The following is a 21,062-nucleotide window of genomic DNA, read 5'->3' as shown; positions in this document are numbered from 1 at the left end:
ATATGGGTGGGGAGGAGTTTGGGGGAGTGAGTGAGGCACTACCCTAAAGTTCAGGGATGTGAAAAGCAGCTGTTGTAGGGAAGTTGGGGGCTAGGAGGTGAAAGCTGAATCCTGTGAGGTTGGCATCATGGAGGACAAATCCCATGTCCCTTTGTGGCCCCGTGAGAGACAGAATCAGGGTAAGAGGACCCTTGTTCTAACCCAAAAGAGCGTATCTTAGCTTCTCACCATTGTGCACTAATAAAAGCATATTTCAACAGCGCAGTTTCTTATGGTTTGCCAAACAGTTTCATCACAGCACCTCTATCAAATATGGTCAGTTCTGCTACGTTGGGACATACACATTTCCCCTAAAGCATTGAGCTATGCAAAATCAGGTAATAAAAACCACAGGGCTTATGGGGAAGGTGGGGTTAGGGGCAAAGTACTCAAAAACTTTCTCAGTGACACATAAAAAATAGATAAAAACATACAACTTACTAAAAATGGTAGCACAATTTTACATATGTTAAAGGATTAAGAAGTACATAAATATGAGAATATATAGTGGCAGTATCTACGGCCCCTGGCTGCTGCTTGGTCTGTGCCCCAGGGCTGGCAAGGTCTTCAGCAAGTTGGGCAACCTAGAGTTGGAGGCCCTGTCCGAAGGTGAGTGTGGGGGTTCAGACCAAATTTCCACAGCTCACAGCTCCTGGTGCACCAACAGATATACAAGAAATGTGGCCCTTTATTTGAAAAAAAGCCCTGACGTTTGCTTGCGGATGTGGTCATTGGAAGGGGTGCTGCTTGTGAATTGTGAAATGGTACTGCTTTCTTCATCTTCTCTGATTCTCAATGAAGAAATCGGGCACAAGCAAACCCAAATTCACCTTACTCTCAAAATGTTTCCTAATAATGTTAGGTGCATTGGAACAAATTAGCAATTTCAAAGCAAATATTATAGCAGAACTGAATGTAGGCAGCAATTTATATAATCCCCATAAACTCCCATTCCCAGCTGAGGAAACTAGGTTTTAGGAGGATGAGTAGCCTGCCTATGCATGACCACACGGCTCGTGTCTGAGGGAAGGTTCAAACACAGGGCTCCTGAAGGTCCATCCTCTATATCTTGTGTGTGGAGTGTGTGTGTGTGTGTGTGAGTGTGTGTGTGTGTGTGTGTGTGTGAGTGTGCATGTTTGTGTGCGTGTGTCTCAGTGGTTATGTGAAGCTTCTAAAAGTAATAGTCAAAAAGCATTTATTAAACACTTACTATGAGCTAGGCGCTGTGCCTTTAGCACTGGAGATACAAATATGAAAAAAGAGAGTCCCTGCCTTTGAGAAGCTTACAACTGAATGGGGGAAAACAACACCCAGAAGGAAATAGGATAGGGGTGCGGTTGAAGGTACCCAACAGAGGGGTAGAATTTGGAGGAGAAGATGGTGGAAAAGTCAGAGACGTCCCAGACTGGAGCAGCCAGTGAGAAATGTCTGAATTCAGTTCCCTCTTTTAATAGAGACTTTAAGGTTCATGGCTATAGTCTCCAGAGGGGAAGACTGGAGTAGTGGAGAGATGGAGTACCAAGGCTGATGACATCTTGCAGGATGGTGATGGGACCTTACAGGATAATTTCCCAATAATTCCAAATGCTTCTTTGTGGCATTTAACCTTTACCACCTGACTCCAAACTACCTTTATAGATTCATTTTTTGGTTTTGTTTTCATGTTTTAGAGGCAATTGGGGTTAAATGATTTGCCCAGGGTTACACAGCTAGTAAGTCTAGATTTGAAGTCAGATGCTACTGACTGCAGACTAAATGCTCTATCCACCACACCACCAAGCTGCCCCTCCTCCCAGATTTATTACTCAAAACTCCCCTTTAAACTCTGTACTCCAGAGGAACTGGCCTTCATGCTATTCACCACACATGACTCTCCATCTCCCACCTCCATGCCTTTGCCTGAGCTGTCCCCATAACTAGAATGCTCTTCTTCCTCATCACTTATTTTTAGAATCCCTGATTTCCTTCAAGACTCATTAAGGTCCACATTTGACAGGAAGCCTTTCCTCACAGTGCTTTCTGTCCCAAAATTACCTTGTGTCTATTTTGTATATATATATATATATATATGCATGTATGTATGCGTACATATCATCCCCCTCAATAGAACAAAACCTCCTTGAAGGCAGGGATTATCTCGCTTTTGTCTCTGTTTCCTCCAATCCTGGCACATAGTAGGCTTTCAATAAATGCTTCTTGATAGATTTGCTAATGTAGCTATACTTTCTAGGCAGACAGTGAGTCACAGCCTGAACACTAAACTTGGGTTCATGAAGACCCATGTTTGCATCCTACATCAGGAACTTATTTATTAGCTGTGTAATTATTCTGAATGTTACTTAACCTTTCTGACTCAGGCTCTTGATCTATAAAATGAGCCTGGACTCTGGGAGCTATCCCTCTGATTATTTGGAAATGCCAGCCTTATACAGTAAGAGCAATATTGTTTGAAGAACAAATGTGAATGACTTAAGTTATTCTGAGTATTAGGAAAACTCAAATTAACTAGAAAGGCCCCATGAAGGAAGAGGCTGTCCACCTCTGAGTATTAGAAATACTCAAATTAACTAGAAAGGTCCCATGAAGGATGAGGCTGTTCACATCTGAGTATTAGAAATACTCAGATCAACTAGAAAGGCCCCATGAGGGATGAGGCTGTCCACCTCTGAGTATAATAAGTACTTAAATTAACTACAAAGGACTCATGAAGGAACATGTTATCCATCTCCAAATAGAAGAATGCGTAGGATTGTTATACATATGTATGTGTTTCTATATATACACACGTGTATGTATATGTATATCTAATATACATGCATGTATACACATATATGTTAAATGGTGGCCTTCTCCAGTGTAGGGTTGGGAGGGAGGTAGCCAGACAATTTGGAACTTAAAATTTAAGCAAAAAATACAACGAATTGAATTTTTAAAATTCCAGCCACCTGAAGTAGGAACAAGGAAAGGAAGAGTTATAGATGGTGGATGGGAACTAAAGGATCATTTTAAACATTCTTTAAAAATTAGAAAGTAACCAAATAAGATGAGCATGTCCAAATGGGAAAGCTGGCAGGAGAGGTCTGTGACACTGGGGATGGGGCTGGTGTAAAGCGTGCCAGCGGCACAAGCTGTGGGCCTTGGAGGCTATCATGATTTCAGAAGTGACAGTGGCTTCAGGAGTTCTCAACCCAGAGACTCCAGTCAATTGATCAGAGAGAGGTTACAGGGGACTCTTTGCTGGGCCTGGGTCGGCAATTCTGTTGGCCATAAGCCGTTCTGGGTCACCGTTTCAGTTTGGAGAGGAGCGTCTGTGGTCTCAGTTCCAAGGCAAAGAGGAACACTGGCATTTGTGGCTGCAGGGAAGCAGGGGGCCTTTCCTGGGTAAATTAGAGTGTAGATCAAGAAAGCTATGACCATATGTCTCCCCAAGTCATACCAGCCGGGGAAGCACTGAAAACTTGCAGACCCCCAGAGGTAGCTCTGAAAACAGCAACATGAAAAAGCCTGAAACTCCATTTTAATAAACAGTACCACAGACAATGAAGTATTATAAAACATTTTTACAGCAAGTTTCTCTGATAAAGTCCCCATTTCTCAAATACATAGGAAACTGAGTCAAAATTTAAAAAAATAAAAGCCATTCCCTAATTGATAAATGGTCAAAGGATATGAAGAGTCAGTTGTCAAAAGAAGAAATCAAAGCTATCTATAGTCATATGAAAAACGCTCCAAATCACTATTGATTAGAAAATACACAATGAAACAATTCTGAGACAATACCTCACACCTAGCAGAAATGACAAACGCTGGAAGGGATTGGGGAAGATAGGTACACTAATGCAGTGCTGGTAGAGCTGTGAACTGGTCCATCCATTCTGGAGAACAATTTGGAACTATGCCCAAAGGGTTATAAAACTATACCCTGTAACCAAGCAAAACCATTAGTAGGTCTGTACCCCACCCCAAAAAAATCAAAGAAAAAGGAAAAGGACCGCTATGTGTGAGAATATTTATAGCAGCTCTTTTTTGTGATGGCCAAGAACTGGAAATTGAGGGGATGCCCACCAGTTGGGGAATGGCTGAATAAACTGCAGCATATGATCATGATAGAGTACTATCATTCTATAAGAAATAAGGAGATGGGGGGGGGGGGGCTTCAGTCAAAACATGGCAAGGTCTATATGAACTGGTGTAAAGAAGAAATGGGAGATTATCATGCACAGTAACAGCAAGGTTCTAATGATGTCAACTGTGAAAGACGTGGTTACTCCGATCAATACAGTGATTCCAGGCAATTCCAAAACTGCTCTCCACCTCCAGATTATGAATTGGAGTGCAAGCTGAAGTGTAATTTTCGCATTTTCTCTCTTTTTTGCCTTTTTTGTGATACAGCTAACATGAAAATGGTTTACATAATTTCATATGCATAAATGATATCGCTTTGCTTGTCTTCTGAATGGGTGGGGGAACCTGGGAGGTAGGGAGAGAATTTGGAACTTAATTTAAAAAGAAAAGATTGTTAAAAATAAATGATAAATTACAAAATAAAACTCTAAGATTTAGGAAATTCTTTGTATTGAGTTGAAAGCATCCTCCTTATAACTTCAAGCCATTGATCCTACTTCAAAAACTAAGTCCTCCAGAGTGACCCAGAACAAATCTAGTCCCTTGTCCACTTGGCAGCCCTTCCATTACTCAAAGATAGCTATCATGTCCCTTGTATAAAAACATACACCTATTCCTTCCCTTCTCCAGGTTAAATATCCCCAGTTCTTTCAGTTAGTTTGTACATGACAAAATATTGAATCTCCTCGCCATCTTGGACATCCTCTTCTGGTCTCTTCCTTTTGTTCTGTTCCCCCCACTTAGGATTTGAGCTCCTTGAGTGATGGAACTACCTTATTTGTCTATTTGCACACTCAGCCCTTGGTATAGCACTTCACAAACAGTAAGTGCTTAATAAAAGCATTTTCTTCATTAATTAAGTGGCTAATTATTGCTTCATTTATTGTCTGTTTCTGTCCTCGTGACATACTCCAAATATTAGAAGGGAAGAATACCATGGGAAGAGAACCAAGTGATCTTAAGCTTAGAGACAAAGCTACTGGGTGAAGGACAGGCAGACAGGAGAAGGTGTTCCCATTGGGTAGCTATTGGTTACAGTAGCAAAACCTCCATGTCAGCATTCCATTCCTGACCCATGTCTTTGTCATCTACCCCGGTAAGCAGTCTCCTTTTGGGAGTGGGGTGAGGAGGAGGGGTTAGCACTAAAATATTTAACCCCAGCTCTGTGCCTTTTCTCAGGTTGGGATTCTCTGGTACATGAGGACTTGGGTCTGTCACAGCCCAGGCCAAAGCAAAGCAGCCTTGGTTCACAAATATGCCTACCTCAATGGCCAACCTGTTCACCCATATGGGGGCAAGAGCCAGAAGGCAGAAGTTGAGAGAATGGCACACTGGGACATAGAGAGGCTGCTTCAGAAGAGAAGGGGGAGATTTTCAGTAGCGCATGCACGAAGTCATGAAGTACTATCATGAGGGTGATGGTAAGTGGATGGGGTAAGGGCAGGAGTACAGGAGCCCAGGGAAGTTGGGGCCCTCTGACTAGGAAAGGGTTCAGGGGCCATGTGTGGGTTCTTGCCCAAGGGAGGCAGTCCCTAACAGAGAGATAAGAGAAGGGAAGAAAAGAGGACACATAGCGAGACGCTTAAAAGGAGAAAGGAGAAAGGCAATGACCAGCCACTGCCCTCAAAGGGGTGAGAACAAATCCAGGGAGGGGCAGAGCCATAGCTAACTCATAGACCCACCTCCTTCCTCTACCAGACTCCTTCCTATTTCCTCTTTTCTGCTATCCCACCCAGCACAATGCTCCCAATGAAATAAGAAGTCCATTTATCAGCTAAGGTAAGTCTCCTCCATTCCCCACCATAAAATTGAGCTTCTTATATGAGGCATTGTGGCCTGGTATACTCCTGATCTTAGGACCTTAGAGACCATCTAACCCAGCAACAGGAAGGAAGTGACTTGTTTGAAATCATGGTATAGCGGGAAGAGCAGACCTCAGGCATGTTGAATAACCACTTTGGGCATCTGTCTCCTCACCTGTACAATGAAAGGACTGAACCAGATGTTCTCTAATAGCACTTCTAGCTCTAAATCTTTGGTCTAATGATCTCATATGGCTCAATTAGTGGCCAGTCCAGGCCTGGAGCCAAGGTCTGTGGACACCCAGTCCCGGGCTCTCTCCACTATGCCACACTCTCAACATCAGACGGCATGGGTCAGGCTGGCTCTCATGATAGAAGCCACAAAGTGAGGGAACTTGTTGGAATGCAGAGTTCTGGATCTGGTTCCTAGGGCCTAGGATAGAATGTGGCCTCCACTACTCACTAGCTTAAGAAGTTCAGGAGAATTGGTTTTTTCATGTGTAAATGAGCAAGTTGGGATAAATAATGCAAAGGTCATTTCCTACTCTAACTTCAACAATTCTTCCACTCCCTTGCTCTTTGCCATCTACTCCTACATGGATGGCATGAGATTCAGACTGACATGAGGAAATAACCGCAGCAGAACTAACTACTCTCTCTTTGAAAGTTGCTTCCTGAATGGTTCATTTTGCCTTAATCGCCTAAAGGAAAAGATTGGGAGTTTTGTTTTAGGGAACAACTCTTATCTCTAACTGGGGCACCTGGATGTATCCCAGAACTAAGAATAAATAGCTACAGTCATCAAATCAATTAGTTTTAGTGTGTTTTGCTCTATACCAGAAAGCTCTTCATACTGGGTTGGGGGGTGGGAGGGTATTCCAGGGCCCCATAACTTTTGTGGACATTTTGACTGTGAACTTTGCTCGGATGGTGTGACCAAGGGATTCTGGAGTTATGGATATAATGATTAAGTACCAGTCTGGATCCGCCTGGATCCTGCAGGTGACCTGATCAAGCAAAGGTGGAAGACAGACCCAGGTGCTGTGGGTAGGGCCAAGGCTCATCTCAAGGAAGCTGGGCAGATACCTGAAGTTCTGCAATGTTTACAAGGATGTATTTTATCTCCTTGAGCACCATGGCTGGATCGAGGAATGGATTCCATCTTAGGAACTGGGGACACACAGAAACTCATCTAGTAGAGGAGCCAAAGAAGGCTCATGTTTTCAAGTCTCCATTGGCCTCAGGGTATTTCCTCTCCATCCCATTGCCAAAATGACTCAAAGATGTGAACTCAGATTGCTTATGAGTCCTCCTTAGTTCTATTTGAAGTGATTTCAAACCCTCCCAGTCCTTGAGGCGGGGTCTGTAACAACAATGTTGCTAGCAGTTGCTGTAGGAGTGTAAGCCCAACAACCCCAGCACACAGAAGGGCTGCCAGCACAGGTTCTTTGATCTGCTTTTCTAAGGAAAGCAACTGTAAGGGGTTAACCATCTCACTTTAATCACGCAGACATATATCATTCACTTAGTTCAGGAGGAAAAGACAGCACCCTGAACTTCGGAGCAAGTACAAACAAATTACAAACAAACATTATATAAACAGAGCAAATAAACAAGAATCAACAGGCAGGCCTTTTATCTGTCTTACCAAACCACATTAGTTACTAGAGCAGGACTAATGGGTCTGGGTTAGCAAAGCCGGGGGGCAGTTAAAATGGCTTGCCTAGAGTCTCAACATTCCTGTGAGTGAGCCCCAAAGGCAAAACACCAGCCTCTGAGTTTATAAACCCTGTTCAGAGTCAAAGGTCATCATAACATGTGACTCAAACCCACATGACCTAAAAACTTCTGGTGTCACAAACATGGCACTCAAGCCCATGTAAACTAGGCTTTCCCTTGAGGTGAGCAGGTCATCAAAGACTCCTGATTCAATCAAAGAAACAAAGGCAGGACTCATCAAGGACACTTGATTAAATGAATGCTCCAAAAGAGAAAACAGTAAAAAAGTCCCACCTTAATTACTGATACAGGGTCACTCTCAGTTAGGCATTGTGAGAGATAAGGGAAAGGTGGTGGCCCAGAGAGACAGGACGAGGTAGTGAACAGAGAACAAAATTTCCATAAAAAGGCTCAATTCTCCCTATCTAACTATATATAGTTTTCTTCATCAAATCTCAGCTTTTCAACAGAAACCTATTTACCTCATTCCTGACCACGAGGTATCTCTAGCTTCTCATGGCAACACACTTATTCCCATGCAGGCAATCAGTTTCCTCATTGTCCTATACCCTGAAACAGTCATTCCTATCTCTGCTCCTAAAGGCAAACAGGTAACCCAGTGGAGAGAGCACTGGCCCTGGGGTCAGGAAGACCCTTGTTTAAATGTGGTCTCACACAGCAATTAGCTGTTGTAGTAGAAGAAATAACTTATCATCTGTTTGCTTCATTTTTTGTTCAGCTCAAAAATGCGGATAATAATAGCACGAACTCCCAGAGCCGGTGTAAAGATAAAATTTTATAATACTTGTAAAGCTTTTAATACATAGTAGATTCTTAACAAATATTTGTTTCTTTACCTCTTTGATTAGTGTTTTTCTCACTCTGAACTTCTACTTGCCTACAGTCTTCTCATCTTTCACAACCTGTTTCAAATCTCACCTTAACTCTTTTCTGAAGTCTCCTTTCACTTTCGTGGTCAGGACCGCCTGACTTAGAAATACATTCTTCTGAATGTTTCCCAAGGATGAGGATAGGGATTAGATCTGTAACTTCCTCTGCACTGTCCAGAACATGTCTAAGAGTGTTTGTTCCAGTAGGGGCTCAATAAATGCTGCAGATGAATTGATAGTAACATTTAGAAGTGGGGGGGGGAGGTGTCTTGGTGAAGAGAAGGGAAAGTTGGGGAATCATCTCATTAGAGAGATCTAATTTAATAGGGAACTATACAGGTCTTAGGATGAAATGAAAAAGGAGAATTGTGAGATGAAATAGTATTAAGAAAGAAGGAGGAAGGGAGAAGTTGGTAGTAAATGGATGGGACGTTGGAGCTGAACTTGAGGAGGTGAGACCTGCTATGGAGAACAGTGAAGAGTCACTGGAAATAGAAAAAGGAAAACAGAAGAATCTTTGAATAGATGAATCACTTGGGTGAGAAGCCAGGAGAGTTCCATGTTTCAATAGATGACAGAGATTGAGAGAGACTTAGGGGTGTAGCTCCATGACACCCCTGGCCAGGATGAGAATTTTTATTTATATATTTATTTTAAAAATTTTTTAATTTAGTATATTTGGTTTCAGCGTTGATTTTCACAAGAGTTTGAATTACAAATTTTCTCCCCATTTCTACCCTCCCCCCCACTCCAAGATGGCATATATTCTGGTTGCCCAGTTCCCCAGTCAACTCTCCCTTCTGTCACCCTACTCCCCTCCCATCTGCTTTTCCCTTCCTTTCTTGTAGGGCAAGATAAATTTTTACGCCCCATTGCCTGTGTATCTTATTTTCTAGTTGCATGCAAAAACTTTTTTTTTGTTTTTGAACATCTGTTTTTAAAGCTTTGAGTTCCAAATTCTCTCCCCTCTTCCCTTCCCACCCACCCTCCCTAAGAAGTCAAGCAATTCAACATAGGCCACATGCATATCATTATGTATAACCCTTCCACAATACTCACGTTGTGAAAGACTAACTATATTTTGCTCCTTCTCAACCTATCCCCCTTTACCCAATTTTCTCCCATGACCCTGTCCCTTTTCGAAAGTGTTTGTTTTTGATTACTTCTACCCCCATCTGCCCTCCCCTCAATCATCCCCCCTTTTTTTATCTTCTTCCTCCTTCTTTCCTGTGGGGTAAGATACCCAAATGAGTATGTATGTTATTCCCTCCTCAGGTAAACTCTGATGACAGCAAGATTCACTCATTCCCCCTTCACCTGCCTTCTCTTCTCTTCCTACAGAACTGCTTTTTCTTGCCACTTTTATGCAAGATAATCCACCCCATTCTATCTCTCCCTTTCTCCCTCTCTCAATATATTCCTCTCTCATCCCTTAATTTGATTTTATTTCTTTTAGATATCTTCCCTTCATCTTCAACTCACCCTGTGTCCACTCTCTCTCCCTCTCTCTCTCTCTCTCTCTCTCTCTGTGTATATATATATATATATATATATATATATATATATACACACACACACACACATCTACACACACATACATATATACATACATATACACACACATATACACACATATACATAAACATATATATACGTATATATATGTATATATATATATGCATATTCCCTTCAGCTACCCTAATACTGAGGTCTCATGAATCATACACATCATCTTTCCATGTAGGAATGTAAACAAAACAGTTCACCTTTAGTAAGTCCCTTGCAATTTCTTTTTCTTCTTCTTTTTCTTGATTACCTTTTCATGTTTCTCTTGATTCTTGTGTTTGAAAGTCAAATTTTCTATTCAGCTCTGGTCTTTTCACTGAGAAAGCTTGAAAGTCCTCTATTTTGAATTAGGGGGGCGGAGCCAAGATGGCGTCTGGAAAGCAGGGAATAGTGTGAGCTCCCTGCTGAGTCCCTCCAAAAACCTATAAAAAATAGCTCTGAACCAATTCTAGAACTGCAGAACCCACAAAACAGCAGAGGGAAGCAGGGCTCCAGCCCAGGACAGCCTGGATGGTCTCTGGGTGTGGTGTATCCCAAATAGCTGGGAGCTGGGAGCTGAGAGCTGGGAGCGGAGCCCAGCATGAGCAGCTCAGACCAACTAGACCAGGAGCCGGTCGGAGCGGGCCCTAGCACCCTGAATCAGTGAGCTGCAGCAGTTACCAGACTTCTCAACCCACAAACACCAAAGACAACAGAGAAGGTTAGTGGGAAAAGCTGCTGGAGTGGAAGGAGTTCAAGGTTCAGCCACCGCCCCGAGGGCAGTGGAGGTGGGGCAGCTGCAGCTACTGTTGCTTCCAGCCCCAGGCCCACGTGGTGGGAGGAATTAAGTGGCGGATCAGAGCAGGAGTGCACAGCCTGCTGAAGATCTAAGCCCAGTCCTGGTTGGGGGTTCTTGGGGAAGGAGGAGTGCTGGTGTGGCAGAGCTGGCACATCCCCTCCAAACGTGGAACATACTACTCTTTAGTCTACAAGCAGTCATACCCCGCTGAAAAACTCAAGGGCCAAGTAAGTTGGTTGGGAATATGGCCAGGCAGCAAAAACATACCCAGATTCAGTCTCAGACTTTGGATTCTTTCTTTGGTGACAAAGAAGACCAAAACATACAGCCTAAGGAAGTCAACAAAGTGCAAGAGCCTACACCAAAAGCCTCCAAGAAAAACATGAACTGGTCCCAGGCCATGGAAGAGCTCAAAAAGGATTTGGAAAAGCAAGTTAGAGAAGTAGAGGAAAAATTGGGAAGAGAAATGAGAAGGATGCAAGAAAACCATGAAAAACAAGTCAATGACTTGCTAAAGGAGACCCAAAAAAATACTGAAAAATTGAAGAAAACAACACCTTAAAAAATAGACTAACTCAAATGGCAAAAGAGCTCCAAAAAGCCAATGAGGAGAAGAATGCCTTGAAAGGCAGAATTAGCCAAATGGAAAAAGAGGTCCAATGGACCACTGAAGAAAATACTACCTTAAAAACTAGACTGGAAGCTAGTGACTTGATGAGAAATCAAGATATTATAAAACAGAACCAAAGGAATGAAAAAATGGAAGACAATGTGAAATATCTCATTGGAAAAACCACTGACCTGGAAAATAGATCCAGGAGAGATAATTTAAAAATTATTGGACTACCTGAAAGCCATGATCAAAAAAGAGCCTAGATATCATCTTTCAAGAAATTATCAAGGAGAATTGCCCTGATATTCTAGAGCCAGAGGGCAAAATAGAAATTGAAAGAATCCACAGATCGCCTCCTCAAATAGATCCCAAAAAGAAATCTCCTAGGAATATTGTCACCAAATTCCTGAGCTCCCAGATCAAGGAGAAAATACTGCAAGCAGCCAGAAAGAAACAATTTGAGTATTGTGGAAACATAATCAGAATAACTCAAGATCTGGCAGCTTCTACATTAAGAGATCAAAGGGCTTGGAATACAATATTCTGGAGGTCAATGGAGCTAGGATTAAAACCTAGAATCACCTAATCAGCAAAACTGAGTATCATGCTCCAAGGCAAAATATGGATTTTCAATAAAATAGAGGACTTTCAAGCTTTCTCAGTGAAAAGACCAGAGCTGAATAGAAAATTTGACTTTCAAACGCAAGAATCAAGAGAAGCATGAAAAGGTAAACAAGAAAGAGAAATCATAAGGGACTTACTAAAATTGAACTGTTTTGTTTACATTCCTACATGCAAAGATGATGTGTGTGATTCATGAGACCTCAATATCATAGTAGCTGAAAGGAATATGCATATATATGTTTATGTGTATATATATATATGCGTATATATATATATGCATATATATATATATAAGTGAATGTGCATGTATGTATATATGTATGGAGAGAGAGAGAGAGAGAGAGAGAGAGAGAGAGAGAGAGAGAGAGAGAGGACACAGGGTGGGTTGAAGATGAAGGGAAGATGTCTAAAAGAAATAAAATCAAATTAAGGGATGAGAGAGGAATATATTGAGAGAGGGAAATAGGGAGAGATGGAATGGGGTGGATTATCTCGCATAGAGGTGGCAGGAGGAAGCAGTTCTGTGGGAGGAGGGGAGAGGGCAGGTGAGGGAAGAATGAGTGAATCTTGCTCTCATCAAATTTGGCCTGAGGGGGGAATACCATACATACTCAGTTGGGTGTCTTGCCCCACGGGAAGGAGGAGGGAAGAAGATAGAAAAAGGGGAGGGATGATGGAGGGGACGGCAGATGGGGGTGGAGGTAATCAAATACAAGCACTTTGGAAGGGGGACAGGGTCAAGGGAGAAGATTCAATGAAGGGGGATGGGTTGGGAAGGAGCAAAGTGTAGTTGGTCTTTCACAGCATGAGTATTGTGGAAGGGTTACACATAATGATACACATGTGGCCTGTGTTGAATTGCTTGACTTCTTGGGGAGGATGGGTGGGAAGGGAGGAGGGGAGAGAATTTGGAGCTCGGGGTTTTGGAGGCAGATGTTCAAAAACAAAAAAAAAGTTTTTGCATGCAACTAGAAAATAAGATACACAGGCAATGGGGCGTGGAAATTTGTCTTGCCCTGCAGGAAAGGAAGGGAAAAGGGGATGGCAGGGGAGTGGGGTGACAGAGGGGAGGGCTGAGTGGGGAACGGGGCAACCAGAATGTGCGTCATCTTGGAGTGGGGGGGAGGGTAGAGATGGGGAGAAAATTTGTGGTTCAAACTCTTGTGAAAATCAATGCTGAAAACTAAATGTGTTAAATAAATTTTTAAAAAGTCCTCTATTTTATTGAAAATCCATATTTTGCCTTGGAGCATGATACTCAGTTTTGCTGGTTAGGTGATTCTAGGTTTTAATCCTAGCTCCATTGACCTCCAGAATATTGTATTCCAAGCCCTTCGATCTCTTAATGTAGAAGCTGCCAGATCTTGGGTTATTCTGATTATGTTTCCACAATACTCAAATTGTTTCTTTCTGGCTGCTTGCAGTATTTTCTCCTTGATCTGGGAGCTCAGGAACTTGGTGACAATATTCCTAGGAGATTTCTTTCTGGGATCTATTTGAGGAGGCGATCTGTGGATTCTTTCAATTTCTATTTTGCCCTCTGGCTCTAGAATATCAGGGCAATTCTCCTTGATAATTTCTTGAAAGATGATATCTAGGCTCTTTTTTGATCATGGCTTTCAGGTAGTCCAATAATTTTTAAATTATCTCTCCTGGATCTATTTTCCAGGTCAGTGGTTTTTCCAATGAGATATTTCACATTGTCTTCCATTTTTTCATTCCTTTGGTTCTGTTTTATAATATCTTGATTTCTCATCAAGTCACTAGCTTCCAGTCTAGTTTTTAAGGTAGTATTTTCTTCAGTGGTCCATTGGACCTCTTTTTCCATTTGGCTAATTCTGCCTTTCAAGGCATTCTTCTCCTCATTGGCTTTTTGGAGCTCTTTTGCCATTTGAGTTAGTCTATTTTTTAAGGTGTTGTTTTCTTCAATTTTTCAGTATTTTTTTGGGTCTCCTTTAGCAAGTCATTGACTTGTTTTTCATGGTTTTCTTGCATCCTTCTCATTTCTCTTCCCAATTTTTCCTCTACTTCTCTAACTTGCTTTTCCAAATCCTTTTTGAGCTCTTCCATGGCCTGGGACCAGTTCATGTTTTTCTTGGAGGCTTTTGGTGTAGGCTCTTGCACTTTGTTGACTTCCTTAGGCTGTATGTTTTGGTCTTCTTTGTCACCAAAGAAAGAATCCAAGTCTGAGACTGAATCTGGGTATGTTTTTGCTGCCTGGCCATATTCCCAACCAACTTACTTGGCCCTTGAGTTTTTCAGCGGGGTATGACTGCTTGTAGACTAAAGAGTAGTATGTTCCACGTTTGGAGGGGATGTGCCAGCTCTGCCACACCAGCACTCCTCCTTCCCCAAGAACCCCCAACCAGGACTGGGCTTAGATCTTCAGCAGGCTGTGCACTCCTGCTCTGATCCGCCACTTAATTCCTCCCACCACGTGGGCCTGGGGCTGGAAGCAACTGTAGCTGTAGTTCTGTAGCTGCCCCACCTCCGCTGCCCTCGGGGCAGTGGCCAAACTGCAAACTCTTTCTTTCACTCTGTCCTCTGCCTCTTTTCCCACTAACCTTCTCTGTTGTCTTTGGTGTTTGTGGGTTGAGAAGTCTGGTAACTGCTGCAGCTCACTGATTCAGGGCGCTAGGGCACGCTCCGCCGAGCTCCTGGTCTGGTTGGTACGTGCTGTCCATGCTGGGCTCTGCTCTGCTCCACTCCGCTCCCAGCTCCCAGCTCCGTTTGGGATAGACCTGACCCAGAGACCATCCAGGCTGTCCTGGGCTAGAGCCTTGCTTCCCTCCACTATTTAGTGGGTTCTGCAGTTCTTCTCTGTTGTCTTTGGTGTTTGTGCGTTGAGAAGTCTGGCAACTGCCACAGCTCACTGATTCAAGGCGCTAGGGCCTGCTCTGCTCGGCTCCTGGTCTGGTTGATCTGCGCAGCCCACGTTGGGCTCTGCTCTGCTCTGCTCTGCTCCACTCCCAGCTCCGTGCATGAAAGACCTCACCCAGCAACCATCCAGGCTGTCCTGGGCTGGATCCCTGCTTCCCTCTGCTATTTTGTGGGTTCTGAAGTTCTAGAATTGGTTAAGAGCCATTTTTATAGGTTTTTGGAGGGACTTGGTGGGGAGCTCACACTGGTCCCTGCTTTCCAGCTGCCATCTTGGCTCTGCCCCCAAGAATTTTTTTTTTTTATTATAAATCTTTTTTTAATTAGATTTTTTAGTTTTAGTTTACAACACTCAATTCTACATGTTCTTGAGTTTCAAATTTTCTTCCCTTCCCTCCCATCCCCCCTTCCCCCAGACAGTACCCAGTCTGATATAGATTCTATGTATACCTTTGCATTAAACTTATTTACACAATAGTCAAGTTGTAAAGAAGAACCATGACCAGTGGAATGAATCACGAGAGAGAAGAAACAAAACCAAAAAAGAAAAGAAAAAAAAAGAGAGTAAATAGTGTGCCTCAGTCTGCATTCAGACTCCATAGTTCTTTCTCTGGATGTAGCTAGCTTTTTCCATCATGAGTCCTTTGGAGCTGTCTTTGAGCCTTGTATTGCTGAGGAGAGCTAAGTCTATCAAGTTAGTCATCACAGAATCAGTATGTCTGTGGTTGTGTACAATGTTTTCCTGCTTCTGCTCCTCTCACTCAGCATCATATCATGTAGGTCTTTCCAGGTTATTATGAAGTCCTTATCTTCCCCATTTCTTATAGCACAATAGTATTCCATGACAGTCATATACCACAACTTGTTCAGCCATTCCCCAATTGATGGGTGCCCCCTTGATTTCCAATTCTTTCCCACCACAAAAAGAGCTGCTATAAATATTTTTGTACATATGGGTCCCTTTCCCACTTGTGTGATCTCTTTGGGATATAGCCCTAGGAGTGGTATTGCTAGATCAAAGGGTATGCACATTTTTATAGCCCTTTGGGCGTAGTTTCAAATTGCTCTCCAAAATGGCTGGATCTGTTCACAACTCTACCAACAATGTATTAATGCTCCAATTTTCCCACATCCTCTCCAGCATTTATCATTTTCCCGTTTTGTCATGTTAGCCAATCTGACAGGAGAGATGTGGTACCTAAGAGTTGTTTTGATTTGCATTTCTCTAATAAATAGTGACTTAGAGCATTTTTTCACATGCCTATAGATATCTTTAATTTCTTCCTTTGAAAACTGCCTGTTCATATCCTTTGGCCATTTCTCAATTGGGGAATGGTTTTTATTCCTATAAATTGGGCTCAGTTCCCTGTATATTTTAGAGATGAGGTCTTTATCGGAGACACTGGTTTTAAAGATTTTCTCCCCATTTTCTGCTTCCCTCCTAATCCTTGTTGCATTGGCTTTGTTTATACAAAAACTTTTCAATTTGACATAATCAAAATTATCCATTTTGCATTTTGTAACGCTCTCTGTCTCTTGTTGGGTCATGAATTCTTTTCTTTTCCATAAATCTGATAGGTAAACTATTCCTTGCTCTCCCAAATTGCTTATAATATCAGCCTTTATTCCTAAATCATGAACCCATTTTAACTTTATTTTGGTATATAGCGTAAGATATTGGTCTATGCCCAGTTTATGTCCTACCATTTTCCAATTTTCCCAGCAGTTTTTGTGGAATAGTGAATGCTTAGCCCAGAAACTAGACTCTTTGGGTTTATCAAAGAGTAGGTTGCTATAGTCATTGACTACTGCATCTTGTGTACCTAACCTATTCCACTGATCAACCACTCTGTTTCTTAGCCAAGTAGTTTTGATGACTGCTGCTTTATAGTACAGTTTAATATCTGGTATGGCTAGGCCTCCTTCCCTAGCATTTCTTTTCATTAATTTCCTTGATATTCTGGATCTTTTGTTCTTCCAGATGAATTTTGTTATTATTTTATCCAGCTCTGTAAAATAATTTTTTCGTAGTTCTATGGGTATGGTGCTGAATAAAGAAATTAATTTAGGTAAAATTGTCATTTTTGTTATATTAGCTCAGCCTAAGCAAGAGCAAACAGTTATGGAACACTTTCCTGAATTTGCGCGTCGTTCTTGCGCAGCGGCCGTGCCGATCTTCTTTGTAGCGTTCCAACTTTAACACATGTGCTGCTGAAGGAAGCATCAGGGTGAGAATCTGAGAAGCTGTGAAGATCTTTGTCACTATCACCACAATTACCATACTGTTAACTGTCAGTCAGTGCCCAACAAAGGGGATTACATAATCCTAGATTCTACTCTGTCAGAGTTTACCAGAGAGACAAACAACATTAAGCTGATTAAGGAAATGTCAATATAAAATAAAGGTCATAGAGCATTTGGGGGGTGGTGGTGTGCAGATTTCATTGTTTAGCGTAGTTCCAACAGGAAATTCCTGGTAGCAATACAATTGATCTTGTACCTTCTGGTATCCTAGACTTGTCTGGGTATTAAGTGTTAAATGACTTGCCTAAGGCGTGTTGCAGAAGGATGTTACCCTGTCTTCCTAATTCTAATTTCAAATTTCTGTCCATTGAGTCCCACAGATACTCAGAGAACACATACCTAAAAAATAAACATGTTGGTGCTAACCAAAGAGTGGGACAAAGATTTAGGTATCAGTAGAGGTTAGCATCAGACAGCTGAGGGCCATCTAGGAAATTCCTAGTGGAGACACAGTAGGGCTGGGCAGTTCATTCATTCTGATCAAAGGGTGAGAATAATTCAAGAGCATTAGAGATGAGAAGACAGAGGGAAGAGGTAATTTAGGTACTTGGGAACCTAGGAAGGCAGCTACATGGGAGGGGAAGATAGGATGCTGGGGACTTTGAGCGACATACCCAAGTACTGCAGAAGGTGTACAGTAGGGCACTGACAGTGACAGGGAATACTTAACTCCTGCTCTGTCCCAACCCAAGAGCAGATGGATGGGGCTGAGGTAGAGGAAAAGGCAAGTAGAGGGTCCACACTCCACACACCTGCCTCCAGCTCTCCTGAAATTCTCTCTCTTATTGGAGGTTTATGTGAAGGTACTCAATTCCTCAATATTTCTCCCACTGACAATTTTCCCAATTCCTCAGTTAGCTTTCATTTGGGGGCAGCAAAGTGGTGCAGTGTATAAAGTATAGGATTTGAGACAAGAAAAACTTTGGTTAGAAAAATTTCAGGAAGTTGAATCTTCCTGATTCCAAGCCCAGTGCTTGGGCCACCTAGCTGCCCTGTTCTGCCCTAGGTTGTCAAATTCAGGACTAGGGGCATGCAAAACAGGCTACTTACTGTCTAAGGCTCAAGAGGCCAGGAAACACAGTGAAGGGACATTTGCTATGTGGTTTTATAGAGAGGTAGGTACAAATTTTTATGCCAAAAAATTCCATCCTCCATGGCATGAACGTCTTTATTGTGTGATATGTCCCATTGCATGTGTTGCTGTGAGAGTTCAGTCTTCCTTTGTATTGAAAACCATTTTTTGAGTGAATAAATGTCCAAGCACACTAGGAGAAGCTTTCTGATGTTATTTCCTCTTGTTCCTTCTCTTACCCACATACTGGCTGCTATTCAGTTACCTTTACTGGGTCATCATCTATGTCCTACCCTTAATCCATGGATATCGTCCCTCCTGAAGCTCAGTCTTGGATCTTTTTCTCTTTTCTCTCTAGGTAAGTGCCTCTTAACCTGGAGTCTGTGGACCCCCAAGGAATTTGGGGTAGATTTCAGGAATTGCATGAACTTGGGTGGGAAAAAATTACATTTTAATTTTCATTAACCTCTAACTGAAATTTATCATTTTCTTCAATTAGGAAGGTAAGCAACACACCTTATTATAAAGAGGGGAGTCATAGACTTCACCAGACATGGACCCTTGATACAACAGATGGTGAATTTCTGCTCAAGGGCATCTCACCTCCCAAGGTTGTAACTTCCATATCTATGCAGATGACTCTCCCATTTGCTACTGAGCTCCAGTCTCACACCACCAATTGCCTGTTTGACATTTCCAATTTGAAGTTCTATAGGATGCCCTTCCAGGCAGCCAAACCACTAGTTGGCATGTGATTCAAGGAGGGCAAGGCCAAAAGGAAAGACTCTGAGTGCACAAAAATATTTGTAGCGATTTTTGCCTGAGCAATGAACTGCAAACTCAAAAACTAGAGAACAGAATGGAAGAAATTAGATTTGAACCAACACCATATACCTTTCATATACAAAGATAAGCTCCAAATGGATATGTGACCTAGATGGAAAAGGTCACATCATATGCAAAATAGGGAAAAATGGAAAATTTACCTATTAGATCTATGGATAGGAGAGAAGTCTGTGACCAAAAAAGGAATTGAAAAGATTGCAGAAGATAAAATGGCCATTTTAATTACATAAAATAGAAAAGGTTTAGTACAAACAAGTTTAACCGAGGTAATCTCAGAAAAGAAACAACTTGGGAAAAAACTTTGCAGAAAATTTCTCTGACAAAGGTCTCATTTCCAAGATATATAAGGAAGTGGTTCATATTTAAAAGCAAAGAAGGCCATTTCCCAAATGATAAATGACCTAAGGATATGGACAGACAACTCTCAAGGGAAGAAACTGAGCTATCTATAGTCATGTGAAAAAAGTGCTGCAAATCACCATTAGGGAAATTCAAAGTAAAGCTCAAACTCACTGGAGTGACAAAGATGGGGACAAGAGAAAACAATAAATGTTGGAGGGGCCATGAGAAAAGAAGCACATTGATGCATTGTTGGTGAACATGTGAATGGGTACGACAATTCTGGAAAGCAATTTGGTATTTTACACCAAAAATTAACAAATAGTACATAACCTCTGACCCAAATATTTGAGTATCTGACTGCCAGGCCTATGACCAAAAGAGATCAAAGAAAGAGGAAAGTGTCCTATATGTAAAAAAAAGTGTGTGTATATATATATGTATGTGTGTATACATAATTATATAATATGTAATACTATATTATGTACACACACATACATACAACCATATATGTAGGTGTGTATATACATATGTGTATATATACATATATATACATATACACACATATATTTACATATGTGTGTATATATGTACACACACACATATATATACATACTCTCTCTCTTTCTCTTTCTCTCTCTCTCCAAAATCTCAGCTCTTTTTGTGGTGGCCAAAAACTAGAAACTAAAAGGATGTCCCTTAATTGAGGAATGGCTGAATAAATTGTGGTAGGTAAATCTGATTAAGTTCTGTTGTCCTGTAAGAAATGAGGAAACAGATATTTTGAAAAGATATGGAAAAATTTATATGAACTGACATAGAGTGAAGTAAGCAGAGCCAAAAGAACAATGAATATATCATTATAATTGAAATGATAAAAATTATACAATGACGACAGACTATAAAAACAAACAATGTTAAAAGCTCTAAAGACTATGATTCACATCATCATCATTATCATTCCAGAGGACTGGTGATTAAAGATACTGTCCATGACACAGTGGTGATGAATTTAGTGTACAGAATTTATCTATCTACACACACATATGTATGTATATGTGCATGTATATGTATATCCCATCTTGTACCCTATACAGTATCCATAAATATGGATATCTAGATATAGAGTATATGCAATCATGCTTTTAGCTATGAGCCTTTTCTCAATCCATTTGCATCACCTAGAGGGCACTGGCTTTGCCTTGGACACAAGGAAGAAGTGTTTCCTATTGTTTAAACACCCATTTCAGGCCATGGTCCCTGTTTCTTTGGTAAGGCAGGACATCTTGCTTGCAAAGGTGTAACTGCTAAAGGCCCTAATCCCAGCCTAGGTCAGTATTCATGGATCTAAAGGGGAAGAAAGAGTTCCCTATTGCAGAGGCATGGGGTTGATACCCTTAGATCTTGCCTTAGAGTTCTGAATCAGAGCCCATCAGGATATTGGGGAAGTTGCCATGAGTCCTAATCC

The 21,062-nt window shown here is 41.7% G+C and overlaps 1 protein-coding gene and 1 non-coding gene across 2 annotated transcripts in view; both read right to left on the bottom strand.

Annotated features, from left to right (window-relative positions):
• KCNK13 (potassium two pore domain channel subfamily K member 13) overlaps positions 1–21,062 on the bottom strand; it is a 196,869-nt gene that overhangs the window by 34,891 nt on the left and 140,916 nt on the right. The window lies entirely within an intron of this gene.
• LOC118830362 lies at positions 17,150–17,257 on the bottom strand. The gene has a single exon (XR_005009012.1). It is a non-coding gene; the product is annotated as a U6 spliceosomal RNA (small nuclear RNA).

This window comes from Trichosurus vulpecula, chromosome 8, assembly GCF_011100635.1.
Source record: "Trichosurus vulpecula isolate mTriVul1 chromosome 8, mTriVul1.pri, whole genome shotgun sequence".
In the NCBI taxonomy this organism is placed as follows: Eukaryota; Metazoa; Chordata; class Mammalia; order Diprotodontia; family Phalangeridae; genus Trichosurus; species Trichosurus vulpecula.
Note: the sequence above shows the minus strand (reverse complement) of the source record. Positions and strands in the feature narration are given on the sequence as shown.